The 11,668-nt window shown below is 53.4% G+C and overlaps 1 protein-coding gene across 6 annotated transcripts in view; it reads left to right on the top strand.

The window, feature by feature from the left end:
• Positions 1-6,266: 6,266 nt before the first annotated feature.
• Positions 6,267-11,668, top strand: part of MYT1 (myelin transcription factor 1) — a 63,386-nt gene continuing 57,984 nt past the window's right edge. For 5 of the 6 annotated variants that reach the window (XM_049816998.1, XM_049817000.1, XM_049816999.1 and 2 more), the window contains exon 1: positions 6,267-6,421. The gene's annotated coding sequence lies outside the window, so the exon portion shown is untranslated. Of the gene's footprint in view, positions 6,422-6,800; positions 7,018-11,668 lie in introns of those variants that run through there. The other variant, XM_049817001.1, reaches the window with a different exon arrangement.

The following is an 11,668-nucleotide window of genomic DNA, read 5'->3' as shown; positions in this document are numbered from 1 at the left end:
GTGCAGTCAGATGTAGCTGTACAGCGAGCTCAGTTCCAGCTCCTTTCCCGGCCATATCCAGCTCGGATGAGTGATCCGGCTGAGCTAAGCATGGCTTATCCAGGTCCTTCTAAGAGTAAGGATTTCAAAAAAAGCCCACCTATTCAACAGTTACACTTTTAATTTGACTCAAACTCCTGACTTTCAGTTCAGTCCAATGATGATGATAATGATTATTACTATTATCATTTTCTCAGCCCTCCCTGAGACCAGCAGAAGACCGTGATGGATGTGCAGAAGAAAAGCTGTACTTTGATATTCCCACACCCCCTGCCCCAACCCAGCAAAACTGTTCCTCTCTGCTCCCTCTTCCAGCTCCCTGCCTTCAGAGAAATCTGGATTAAGGAGTTGGATGTATTCGACAAAGAGTTAGGCCCAGGATCTTGCACCAAAGAGTGAATTAACCTCTTGTTCTACATTCTTTGCTGACCTTTATTCCAACTGCTTCCCCCCTTATGTTTATAAAATAAAAAATTACCCAAATATACAGGCATGCCCTGCTGAGATAAATTGCGTTCAACTCTCCTTCAGTTAATATCAGCTTTGTCCCGGGCTCCTTATTACTGGTGCCATCTATCCCTCCAAGGACAACCTTTTCCCTTTTCCCTTTCCCAAATTACCCGAGCCGAAGCTTGGGTGGGCTTGCCCTCTCTTTGCAAAAAGGTGCTGGGTTTTTGCACTGACCATCAGGCTTTTTGCCAGGCAATCCCTCCTCTCTCCCACTTTCAGAAATGGTACTTTCCCCTCTCTGCAGGCCAGGGCTGACCCGCAGAAAGTGCTGGCCTTGTTTTTATCAAGGGTAATGGGTGGAGGACGGTGGGTCACACAACCTAGAGAAGGCATTTTGCCCTCCAAGCCAATGGGGTAACAAAGTTCAGTGCTATCATACATAATAATCACAATCCTGGTTAGTTTTCTATTATTATTATTATTATTATTATTACTATTTCCTGGTAACTATTTCCCTGCTCTTCCATCTGGGAGGCCAGCGAGAGTGTTCCTCACTGGCCTGTAGCCAGTTTTCTCCAGCTGGGATCAGTTCAGTCCAATGTTGCCATCTGTCCTTTGAGGCAGAGGGACATCCTTTTCCATTTCGGATATCTCCCAAAGCAATTCCTGCTTTCCCTTCCCCCATGAACCCTGGACTCGACTTAAGCATCCAACGAGCTGTGCGTGGCCATCATTAGACTCGTGCTTTTCTAAAGAGGTTCGGGTACGTAAGAGGTCCGGTGACCCGACCGCTGGCTGCCCAGAGCCCTGCCAGCCCGTGGACTGCCCGCAGGGCTGTGGGTACGTCCCCCCTGCCCAGCCCCGGGGTGAGCTGGGGGGGACTGTCACTCCACAAGCAGAGACAGTGTCCTTTGGGGTCTCCCTGATGTAGTGGAGGTGGATCGGGCTCCCCAGGGATGCTTCGCCTGGGGAGGGGGTGTGTGTGTGTGTGTCTACCCCCCTCCCAACTCCTCCACTGGGATGCACATGTCGTCACTTCATCTCTTTCCTAATTAAAGGCAGAAGGGAGGCCCGGAGACCCCGACCCCAACTTCTCCCCCTCCCCTCCCCAGCCAGGAGGGGCGAAGGGGTGGTGGTGGGTGGGTGATGGGGGGGGGGGCACATCCCCGGGGCGGGAGGGTGGGGGACGGACAGACGGACGGACCAGAGCTATTGTGCGGGGCCCCCGCGGATTGGCCGCCGAGTGCGCTGCAGTGATTTTGCGGCGAGGTCCCATTGGCCGCCTCCGCCCATAAGTTTTTGCTCCGGACGGCAACTTTTCCCAGGGATGATGGAGTAACCCCGCGGCGGCTCCGTTCCCTCCCTCCCTCCCGCCGCCCGGCCTTCCCCCCCCTCCCCTTCCCTTTCCCCCCCCTCCCCGGGCGAAGGCAGCCACCGCTACCCGGCAAGGATGAAGCTCTGCGGGACTTTCCTCGGTTCGTAGCCGTTCGCCGGCGGATGGGGGGGCGTGGGGGTGTGTTTGTGTATAGAGGGGGGTTGGGGGGGTCCTGAGTATGTGTGTTCCTTTCTCCTCTGAAGCACTCGAAGAGCTTAATTCTGCCTAAGCCACGCCTTGGCAAAGGGGGTCGGTCAGCCAGTGGGGGGGGGGGGGGGGGGGAGAAAAACGCGGACGCACAAACTGCCCCCTTGTTTTATGATGTGGGTTTTTTTTTTTGTTTTTTTTTTTTTTTTTTTTTCCCCCAACGGTATGGTGGAAAGCCGTTCCCCGAGCGTGTTTCAGAGCGCAGGTTTCCCAAGTTTGCATTTAGGAAGCGAGGTCCCGGTCTCATTCTCCGCCCCAACTTTGCTCCGGGCTCAGCTGTGAAGGGCTACAGGTGCGGGGGGGACGGGGGGGGGACTGCGGCCCCCGGTGCTGCTGCTCCGAGGCACCGGCGGGGCTTTGTCCCCGCTGCCGCGGGTTTCACCTAATTACAAAGGACGAGGAGGGAAGGGGAGGGGGTGAGGGGAAAATCCTGTTTTCTGCCGCTTCTGGTCACAATTCTGCTTGGGGGAGGGGGGTGGTGTTTGGTTTGCTTTTGCGGTCCCCTCCTTCCATATTGCTGGCTAATAAAGAGGCGAGGGGGATGTTGTTAAATAAAAAGTTAGTTCGTGCCTGTTCAGTTCAGCTGGGTGTGTTTCAGTGCCTGTATTAACCGAGGCACAAAGGAGGAAGTTTGGGGATAATGCGCGGTGCCTTTTGCATAAGGTGGTGATTGCTCCAATTTTTGTTCTTCAGGGAGAAAAGAGCTCTAGATTTGGGTTAGACAAAGACACTGCCTCTTCGGGAAGGAACCGCCCAAATCGGGGAGAAGGGGTGTGCTGGAGAGTGAGCAAAGGGTTATTAAAAGTTGGTGTGTGGTTGGTTTGGGTTTTTTTTTGTGCCTGTGCATGTTGTTCCATCTGCCAGGGGCCTGTAGTGGGCAGGTTTCTTTGCAACCCTTCAGCTGTTCCATATACAATATTAATGCTGGCCATTTCTATTCGGCATACAACAGCACTAATTGTAGTCTAAGGCATTAAGGCAGCCAGCCCATCTGCATAGAAGCTTTCAGAAAGAAACAAGGAAAAAAAAAATCTTTCACCCCCAGCTGGTAACCAGAGAAGTTGGTGCCAATTACAAATGCATAAAGTTTGAGATCTAATTTTCTTTGAAACGGACTCGAAGAAGCCAATGAAACACAGCGTGGCATTTTAATGTCTGTATTTACACAAGAAAATGCAAGTTTTATTTTAAATGATCTCAAACTTGAAACGCTTAATCTGAAAACATGAGTGTAGTAAGATTTTTTTTTAAAAAAAATAAAAATAAAAAAATGCATGGGGGAATGTGAAAAGAATTTACTTTTAAAAATCCTTTTGGCTTTCACTTCTGCAGGCGACACGCAGGCAGGGACCCTCGGAGCCCCGTCTCAAACACCGCTCTAAAGGCAGAAAAATACATGACCGTTTATTTTATACTTCTCCTTTAGGGAAGCGGCAGCTCCTTCAGACCTGGGAACGCACAATAATATCTCCTTCCTGAAAACAGCTGTAAAGTGACCCTGGAGAGCTTGGAGGGGGGGAAACAAACAACAACAACAAAAAAAGGGGGGCGAAAAATGCTTAAAAGGGTCGAAAATGGGTTAAAAGCGGGGCGGGGCGGCGGGAGCTGTCCACCGCCGTGGTGCTGATCCGCCGGCGGGCCCGAGCCCACTCGTGGCCTCGCTTTTCCCCGCGGGCTCCTCCAGCTTTGGGGGGGGGGGGGGGGGGGGGGGGGGGGGAACCTGCTGGTCAGCCTGACCCGGAGATCTTCAGGGGGTAGTGAAGGATTTTGGGGGTGCGAGATGGGAATTCCTGCCGGCTGCTGAAGTTGGTGGTCATTAGAAACTCCTGGTAAGGCGCTGCTCGTTTGCAGCGCTTGAAGAGGAGGGGAAGGGGAATTCTGGCGAGTTTGGGAACAAAGAAAAGCCAAACACCCTCTCGCAACCAGGAGCTTAGTAGAATGGTATCAAAGCTGTCAGCTGCCTTGGGGCTCCTAGGTGCGTCGTGCGTTAATAAATGCAAAACCGGCAATAATAAAATTCATCTGCCCTAACAGAGGGGCGCAGGTATGTTTGCACATGTGTGCGTTTGTATACATGCAGTGTGCATGTACACAAATTTGAGTGGAAACACACGCAAGTAAACACACTTCCCTCCTGCCTTCTAGCCTATCTATTGTGCTTTTGTTTCTCAAGTTTTAGCATTACGTCTCTAAATGAAATAGCGGTGGAGAGGACTAGGCAGCATTGTGAGCAGAGAGGAGCTGAGTCCACCCAGCCCTCCCTTTGATTCTATCGCGGGTGCAGAACAATGGAGATGCAGTGTAGCACCAGGCCTGCTGCCTGCAGATAAGAGTTTAATAGAATTTCTGAATGCCAAAGGTTTAGGATGTAAAATATCCCTGTCTTCATGGTGTGTCCAAAGGAGATAGAAAACGGCTTTTCAGGAGTACTCTCTGCTGAATACCTCCTTTATGTTAACGGTTTAGGAGCACACCAGGTTTGCAAGCCGTGGAAATGGGCATCGTAAGAATCCCCAAAGCGGCCTCAACAGTTTTAAAATTAGTATTTCTGTCACCCTCTCCTTAATAAAATGCCCGAAAGGGGAAATCAAATCACTCTCCCATGCCATGCACCCTGTAACAGTCCGGGGGTGAGACGGGGTTGCATCCAGCGCTGCCAGGAATGTGTTTGGCAGAGCTAAACCTCAGGCAGCTTGAGAGGCTTTTCCCCCTCCTGCCTGCACCTAACTTGACCAGGGTGGTGGGGAGCTGGAGAGGGGTGGTTTGGACTCCCGCGTCTCTGGAGCTGGAGTTTCCCACAGGAGAGCGCATTCCCAGCAGGATTCAACTTTCCCTGCCAGGCTCTGCCTCTGCTCTCTAAAGGCTCCTGGGGTTTCTGTCCATTTGTGAGCTCCCGCATCTTTTCAGAAATCTTCATTAAGATGACAGTAAAGTCTTAATCATCTCAGCAATGCTGGTGATGGTGTGAGGGTGCAGGAAAAAGCACTGTGTAGAAAGGTGACCCCCCCCCCCCATCCTGTGGGGCTGCAGCATGCCTGTGTTTTCCCCCTGCTATTTCTGAAAAGTTGCAATCCAAGTGCTAATGCTCCTGTCTGGAGCGGGGAGGATGTGCTAATGTCCTGCCTGCCGCACGGTGCTGGGGTCTCTCCCCGGAGCATCCCACCCTCCGACTCGGTGAGGCCTTTCTCCTCCTGGGGTGGCCAAATCTCCACCAAGCAGAAGCATTTTCAAGGACAGATGATGCTAGGTCCTGGAAAGTGTGGCTCTTTCTTGGAGGAAAAGACACATAATGGAAGAAAACGCACTTTTCTCACTTAGAAACAATCCCCAAACTATTTTAGTCACTGTTTTCTTTTAGGACTTATCTTTATGTTATTCTCCTTCCCATCACGAAGCCCAAACCCTAAGTGCCTGAGCCACGATCTGTCTTTCCCAGGGTGAGCCGATGTCTGTTGGGAATACGTTGTGTCATTTATTTTTCTTTTAAGAGGAGGGGGGGGGGGGGGGGAAATATTTATACACCTTTTAACCACTCGCTTTTGAATATGTATATCAGCTAATATGCAATACTTCCAGGTTCATAGAGGCGATAAATTTCCCAGTCTGTTCTTTATGGTGATAGGTCATCTTCCTAACCACCAATAAATATTGTAAAGTACTTTCGCTGGAGCTGTGCTAACCCAGGGCATCTGTCACTCGCTGCTTGCTGCTATTAGGAATTATTGGGCCGTACCACGCGATGGGATGCGCGGGGGGGGACACGGCACGGCGCTTGTCACGCTCGCCGTCCTTTTGTGTTGCTGCTATCAAAGGAGCCCCCGAGCTTCGTGCATATTAATTATGAATCGGCTCGGGTAAAATCACTCACCTTCTGCTGGGTCTTGGGGAGGGGGGGGAGTGCGAGGCGAGAGGGGCTGGCGGGGCTGGGAGAGCCCCAACTCTCCGTGCACTCAAGTCAGCAGCTCCATCTCTCTCTCTCTCTCTCTTTTTGATGCTATACTGTAAATTTATTTCACCTCAGAGAGTAAACAGATATATTGCAACCCCAAGGGTTCATGGGTAGTGTATTTACAAAGGGAAGGCGCAGCAAGCCCCCTCTGTGCCATTTCCATTAATGAGAGCGGTCATTAAGTAAATGAGACATTGCCTTTAGCAGGCTTAAGAGTTCACACACTAAGGAGTATCAGATATTTAATTGAAACCAACAACCCGTCTTACACGCGTGTTACTGGTGTAGGGAAGTGGGCTGCCCTCCAAGAACTCTCCCCCCACAACCTCCCCCATGCAAATTTCATGATTGGTTTCCGTGATGTCATTTTGCAAAGGGGCAGACAATAGCTGTGGGGAAAGGTAAGTCAATATTATGTTCTTTCGCTGACAAAGGCAGATAATGCTGGCTTTTTTCTTTTATTTTTTTTTCTCTTCTCTTTTTTTTTTTTTTTTTTTTTTTTTTTTCTTCCTCCCCTCCCTTGGATTGAGACAGAGGGGAAAGGCTTTCGGAGCACACAGTTGATGTAAACAGACGCAGGCGTTTCGCCTTTAGAGCACGAAGGCTGGGTTGTTGTTTTGAAAATTGCACTGGAGAACCGAGGGGATTTTTATGATGATCATCATGCTCCTAGGTCCATCTTTGCTCGCTCGCTCTCTGGCTGGCTGCGAGACTCTAGTGGACATGTTATGCTTCTGACTGAAAAGAGGTTGAATAAGACGAGAAGGGAGATTTATTTAAAAAAAAAAAAAAAAAAAAAAAAAAAAGCACAACATCGCCTTCAGCCGGGGAAACTTTCTGACTATTTCTGGAAGAGGATGCTTGCCGGGTTGGTGGACCGCGAGATCGGTGGATGTTTATCCGGAGGGAAGCGTGCGCGGTGTTAGCAGAAGACGCTCCCGGGAGCCGGGAGGAGTTTGCGCCGGCGGCGGCCTCCGCGCCCGCGGAGCTCTCGGAGGTGCTGATGGCGGTGCGCGCCCGCGGTGCGGGGACCCGGGGCTCCGCGCGTCCCTCTCCGGGCTCTAACCCCCCCCCCCCCCTCCCTCCTTCCCCAAACCCACCCCCCTCCCCAGCCCCCTTACTACAAAAACTCCGACCCAAGTCTGCAGTTTCCTACTCCTCCGGCTTTAAGGAGCTCCGCGCCCAGGCGCGGAAGGGGGGGGGGGGGTGGGTTTGCTTGCCGATGGTTACGCGTGTGCGGAGGGCTGGTGCTTGCCCGCTCGGGTCGCCTGCAGGGTGTTCGCTCTTACCACTGGGAGACTTTTCTTTTTTTTTTTTTTTTTTTTTTTTTTCCTCTTTTTTTTTCCTTTTTTTAATTTTTTTTTTTATTCCGCCCCCCCCCCTTCCCCAATATTGACTACTTTAGAGTTCTCTATTTATAGCAGCGAGGAACAAGGGAAGTGTGTGCCATGTTTGTGGATTTCTCTCTATACATTGACCACGACAGAAATCTGCGGGTTCTTATTTTTAGCTAGCTCGGAAGAGGCTTTGCTCGGCTAATCTCTTTATCAATTTTAGCAAAGTTTTGTCGTCGTCGTTGTTGTTGCTTGGGGGGTCATTTGGGGAAGGGGGGGGGAAGAGCGAAGGAAAGGGAGCTGGTGCCTGAGGATATTGCTTGTGCCGCGATCGACCCTGCCGAGTTAGGCTGAGTTTGGGGCGCAGTTTGCCGGTGGGTAGGACCGACCCTCCCCGGAAAGGCGGCCCCCCAAAAAGTGGGACACACACACTCAGCACCCTCCGAGGCTTTCCCACACAAAGGGGTAGGTCGTGGGGACGACCCCCCCTTGGAGCAGGGGTCTGCAACACCCCCCCCCACTCCCCTCCCCGGAGCTGGGCTGCTGATGGGGGGGCAGGTTGCCCTCCGCTCCCCCCAACCTGGGGGGGCAGCGCACACGGTGCCCACCGCTCCGCTATTGTTGAGCCCCCTCGCTCCGAGCAGTCGCTGAAAACAAGTGCAAAAAAGCCCAGGCTAAATCCTCGCCATCGCCTTGCCGTTACTTTTAGTTATTATTATTATTATTATTTTTCTTTCTTTCCCTTTCCCTCTCTTTCGTTGGCTCATCTGCTCTTATTATCAGCTTTTTCCATATGGCCACTTTAATTAATGGCAGACAAAAGGGGGTTTGGGGGGGGGGGGGAGGAGGAATCCAGGAATTAGAGTTTATAGTTGGTTTGTCTCTGATGCTGTCATAGAAACCAGAAGCAAAGATGCCGCCTTTCCACTTCTTTGTATGATCCTGTTTATTGTTCCCGAGCGGCGCAGATTGGAGCAGGCGCATGTTGCAAAGCACAAACCATCGCCTGCTGCTGCGGCCCGAGACACCCGGGCACAACTTGTCCCCTTCGGCTCTTTCCCTCTCAAACCTGCCTGCCCTCTTCCCTTCCTTTCCCTCTTTCTCCTACCTTGGGAAGACCAAGAAGAACTTATTTTTTGCCTTTTTTATTTTATTTTTTTTTTTTATTTGCAACTGGTATAGGGATCTGGGGGATCCCAAAGGCGAGAAGAGTAGGAAAACTCCAAAAAGTTGGGTTTATTCCTTCCCAGAAAGCAGACGGGAGCTGCTCCTTGTTGTCCCGGCGGAGTTGGGGTCTGCGTAACCCGGAGTGGGGGGGCCGGGTCTGTCCCGGGGTGCCGTTCCAGGGGAAGGGGGGGGACAACTGTCCTGGGGGTCCCGTCGAGGGGGGGGTCAGGGCGGGCAGACCCTCTTCTCCCCTGCTTTGCCCCGAGCAGGGTCCGTGAATTCCCCCCCCCCCCCCCCAGGGTTGCTGTCAGCCCGCAGTAGCCCTGGGGGGGGGGGGGAGAGAGGGGGTAGCTGGGGCACTTCGCACTGTAGAAAAGCCAAAATGCAGCCCCCCCCCCCCCCCCCGGGAGCCCCTACAAGGTGGGGGGGGGAATCCCCGGGGGTTTGGCCCGGCTGGGGGGGGGGGCGTCCCACTGCGGGACGGTGCTTAAGGTCACCTCTAAGGTTGGCATTGGTGGCTTTGGGATGGGGGTGTCGTCCCCCTGCCCCCCCCTTTTGGGCAACCCCTGGGCTGGAAGTGGGCGATAACCCCCTACCCCCCCCCCCCTTCTCCCCCCCCCTCCCCGGTCCGTGCTGCTACTCGGTGCCCCCTTTGCCCCCCCCCCCCCCCCCCCCCCCCCCCGGGCTCAGCCTTGTCCCCAAAGCAGTGGGGGGACACACCGAGCCCCCCCCCCCCCTCGGCTTTTGTTTTGTAGAGCTGGGCTGTGTCTGTTAATGCCCCCGGGTTGGGGTGGGAGGGAAAGGGGGGGGGGGGGGGCACACAGCAAGCCCAGGTGCTTCCAGCCGGGGGCTGGGGGAAATCATTAGGCCGGCAACTACCCCAGCTGGGCCAGGACTTTTTCCAACAACCCAAAGCCTCAAACTGGGGGGTCTGGGGTGGGCAGGGGAAGCTCAGGCTCTGCAACCCCCCCCCCAGCCCCGTTCCCATCCCGCGGAGCCCCCGGGAGAGCCGGTAGCGGAGCGGTCCCGGTTCCTGGCAGTCAGATGATGATGATGATGATGATGAGGGCAGGGCTGACTTTGCAAGACGTAACTCGGCGTCAGAGCAGCTGCCATTTTAGCAGATAGTGCTAAACTCCCCCCCCCCCCCCCGCAGCAGCAGCCTCGGCTTTGGGGTGCTGCCTCCAAACTTGGCTTCTTGGTGGGACATGCTGTTCTTCTGGGGCTTTGGAGGGGGGGGAAGCAGTGCACCTTAAATCAGCAATATACCCTAAACAGGCTGAATTATCCAGCTTTTGGAGCTCAGGAATATAAACTCTTCTCCCTTCCTCAATTCCCACCGTGGTTCTGCATCAGGGTTTGAGGAGGGCAGCTGAATTTATACTCCTGAGCCCCCCCCGCCCTCCAAAAATTAAGTCAGTGCAATGCAAAATGGTCCCTAGCTCCCTATCCGGTGAGGGATAGAGCCCTCCTTTTGCAACCTGGGGGTGCTTATTTCGCAAAGGGTGCTGGCGTGCATCCCACTCAGAAGTTTGGGGGGACCCTCTGCCCCCTGAGAGCAGAGTGAGGAGGGGGGGAAAGCGGCAGGTTTACAGTAAAGGCCGGAGCGTGCGGGGGAAATCGCCACGGCTGGGCTGGGCTTCCCAGAAGACATGATATCAGCCGTGGGAAGGGGAGGGAGATGGGGGAAGCATCGCGTTATCGCTGGGAAGTCAGATGTGAGAGTTTAATGGCAAAGTGGGGGGCAAGACCCGGTCTCCCCTTCGCTTTGTGCGTGCGTCCATCAGTCTGTAAACAGCAGGACTTATTTTTACAGCTGTAAACTGTGCGGCTTAGTTGCTAGAGCTCTTTCCTTAATGACGAAGGACATCTCCTGTCGTCACTTTATAGCTGTTCCTCTTTCTCGCACGCGGCAGCTGAGGGTGGAGGATTCAAGCTGTAAACTTCCAGAGCTGGGAATACACCACTGTGTGTTACTCTTCTTCCTCCAACAAATCCCTTCTTTGAGTTATTTGTTGTGCAAATGCTGTTTGCTCCCTGGCTGTGCAGACAAGGATGCTGACACCCAGGAGGGAGGCTAAGGTGGCCCCAGACTCCAGGTTTATTTGTGGGTTTGGGACATAGCCCTACAGCGGCTGTGTGCAAGGGATTATCAGCCTGGGGTTAACTCCCACCCATCCTCTCCGTTCCCAGGTATTTCTAGAGTTTTGACAGGGCAGAAGTTGCTGTCAGGAAACCTCACGCTTTCCATCTCCCCCCCCCCCCCCCCCCCCCCCCCCCCAACTTTTTCTATCTTTCTCCTGGGTTTTGCTGGTTTCTAGAAAGAACAGCTCTAGGTACTGGCGCTGGTCTCCTGGGGTGCATCAGGAGAGTACCCTGGTGTCTCTGACATCCTTAAGGCTGGCTTGTGTGAAACCTCCCATCTTAAAATATTCCGTGTGGCTTCTGAGGCTGGTTACCTTTGAAAAGTAGAAACTTGATCCACCGCCTAGTCCATAGACAGGAGATCATGGCGTGAATAGAGAAGTGGGGTGATAAGCACATGCTGTGAAAAGTTTCTGGAATGGGAGAAATGTCCCGAAATACCTTGCTCCTGGAGTGAAATGAATTTATATGAGACTTCTGCTCTGGGATCTGGGAGCTGGGTCATGAGTAATGGCAGAGAGAAGGGCTGGGACATCCCTTCTGCTCCCTTCAGAGATGGGAGGGAAATCTGTCATCCCCCCCACTCCCTGCAAATATTTTCACCGAGGAGAAAAGGGCTTCGTGTGTATATATTTGGAGGAAGCAAGTTTCCCCTTCTGGCGCCGAAGGGAATTTGTGAAAGCGCAGCGTTTGCCCTTGCAGAACTTGGGAGCTGCTTCGCTGGGAGCAGCTGCGTGGTGCCTTGGCCCTTTGGGACAGGGCTGAGACACAGAAGGTGAAAAGCAGTTTCCAAGTGTCTCCTTCCCTGTGCAGGTTCGCTGGGCTTCCCCCGCGTGCGAGCAGCAGCGCAGGAGGGCATCCCTCAGCTTCTCGGAGCTGCGGCATCTTGCGTGGTGGGGGGCAGGTTGTTTCTGCCCTGGGAATAGCTGGAGGCGGGCACTGGGGTGAGGAGGTGGGCACTGGGGTGAGGACATCTCAGAGGCACGAACCTGCGTTGAACGC

The sequence above is a fragment of the Accipiter gentilis genome, chromosome 14, assembly GCF_929443795.1.
Source record: "Accipiter gentilis chromosome 14, bAccGen1.1, whole genome shotgun sequence".
In the NCBI taxonomy this organism is placed as follows: Eukaryota; Metazoa; Chordata; class Aves; order Accipitriformes; family Accipitridae; genus Astur; species Astur gentilis.
This window is presented reverse-complemented; position numbering and strand designations above follow the sequence as displayed.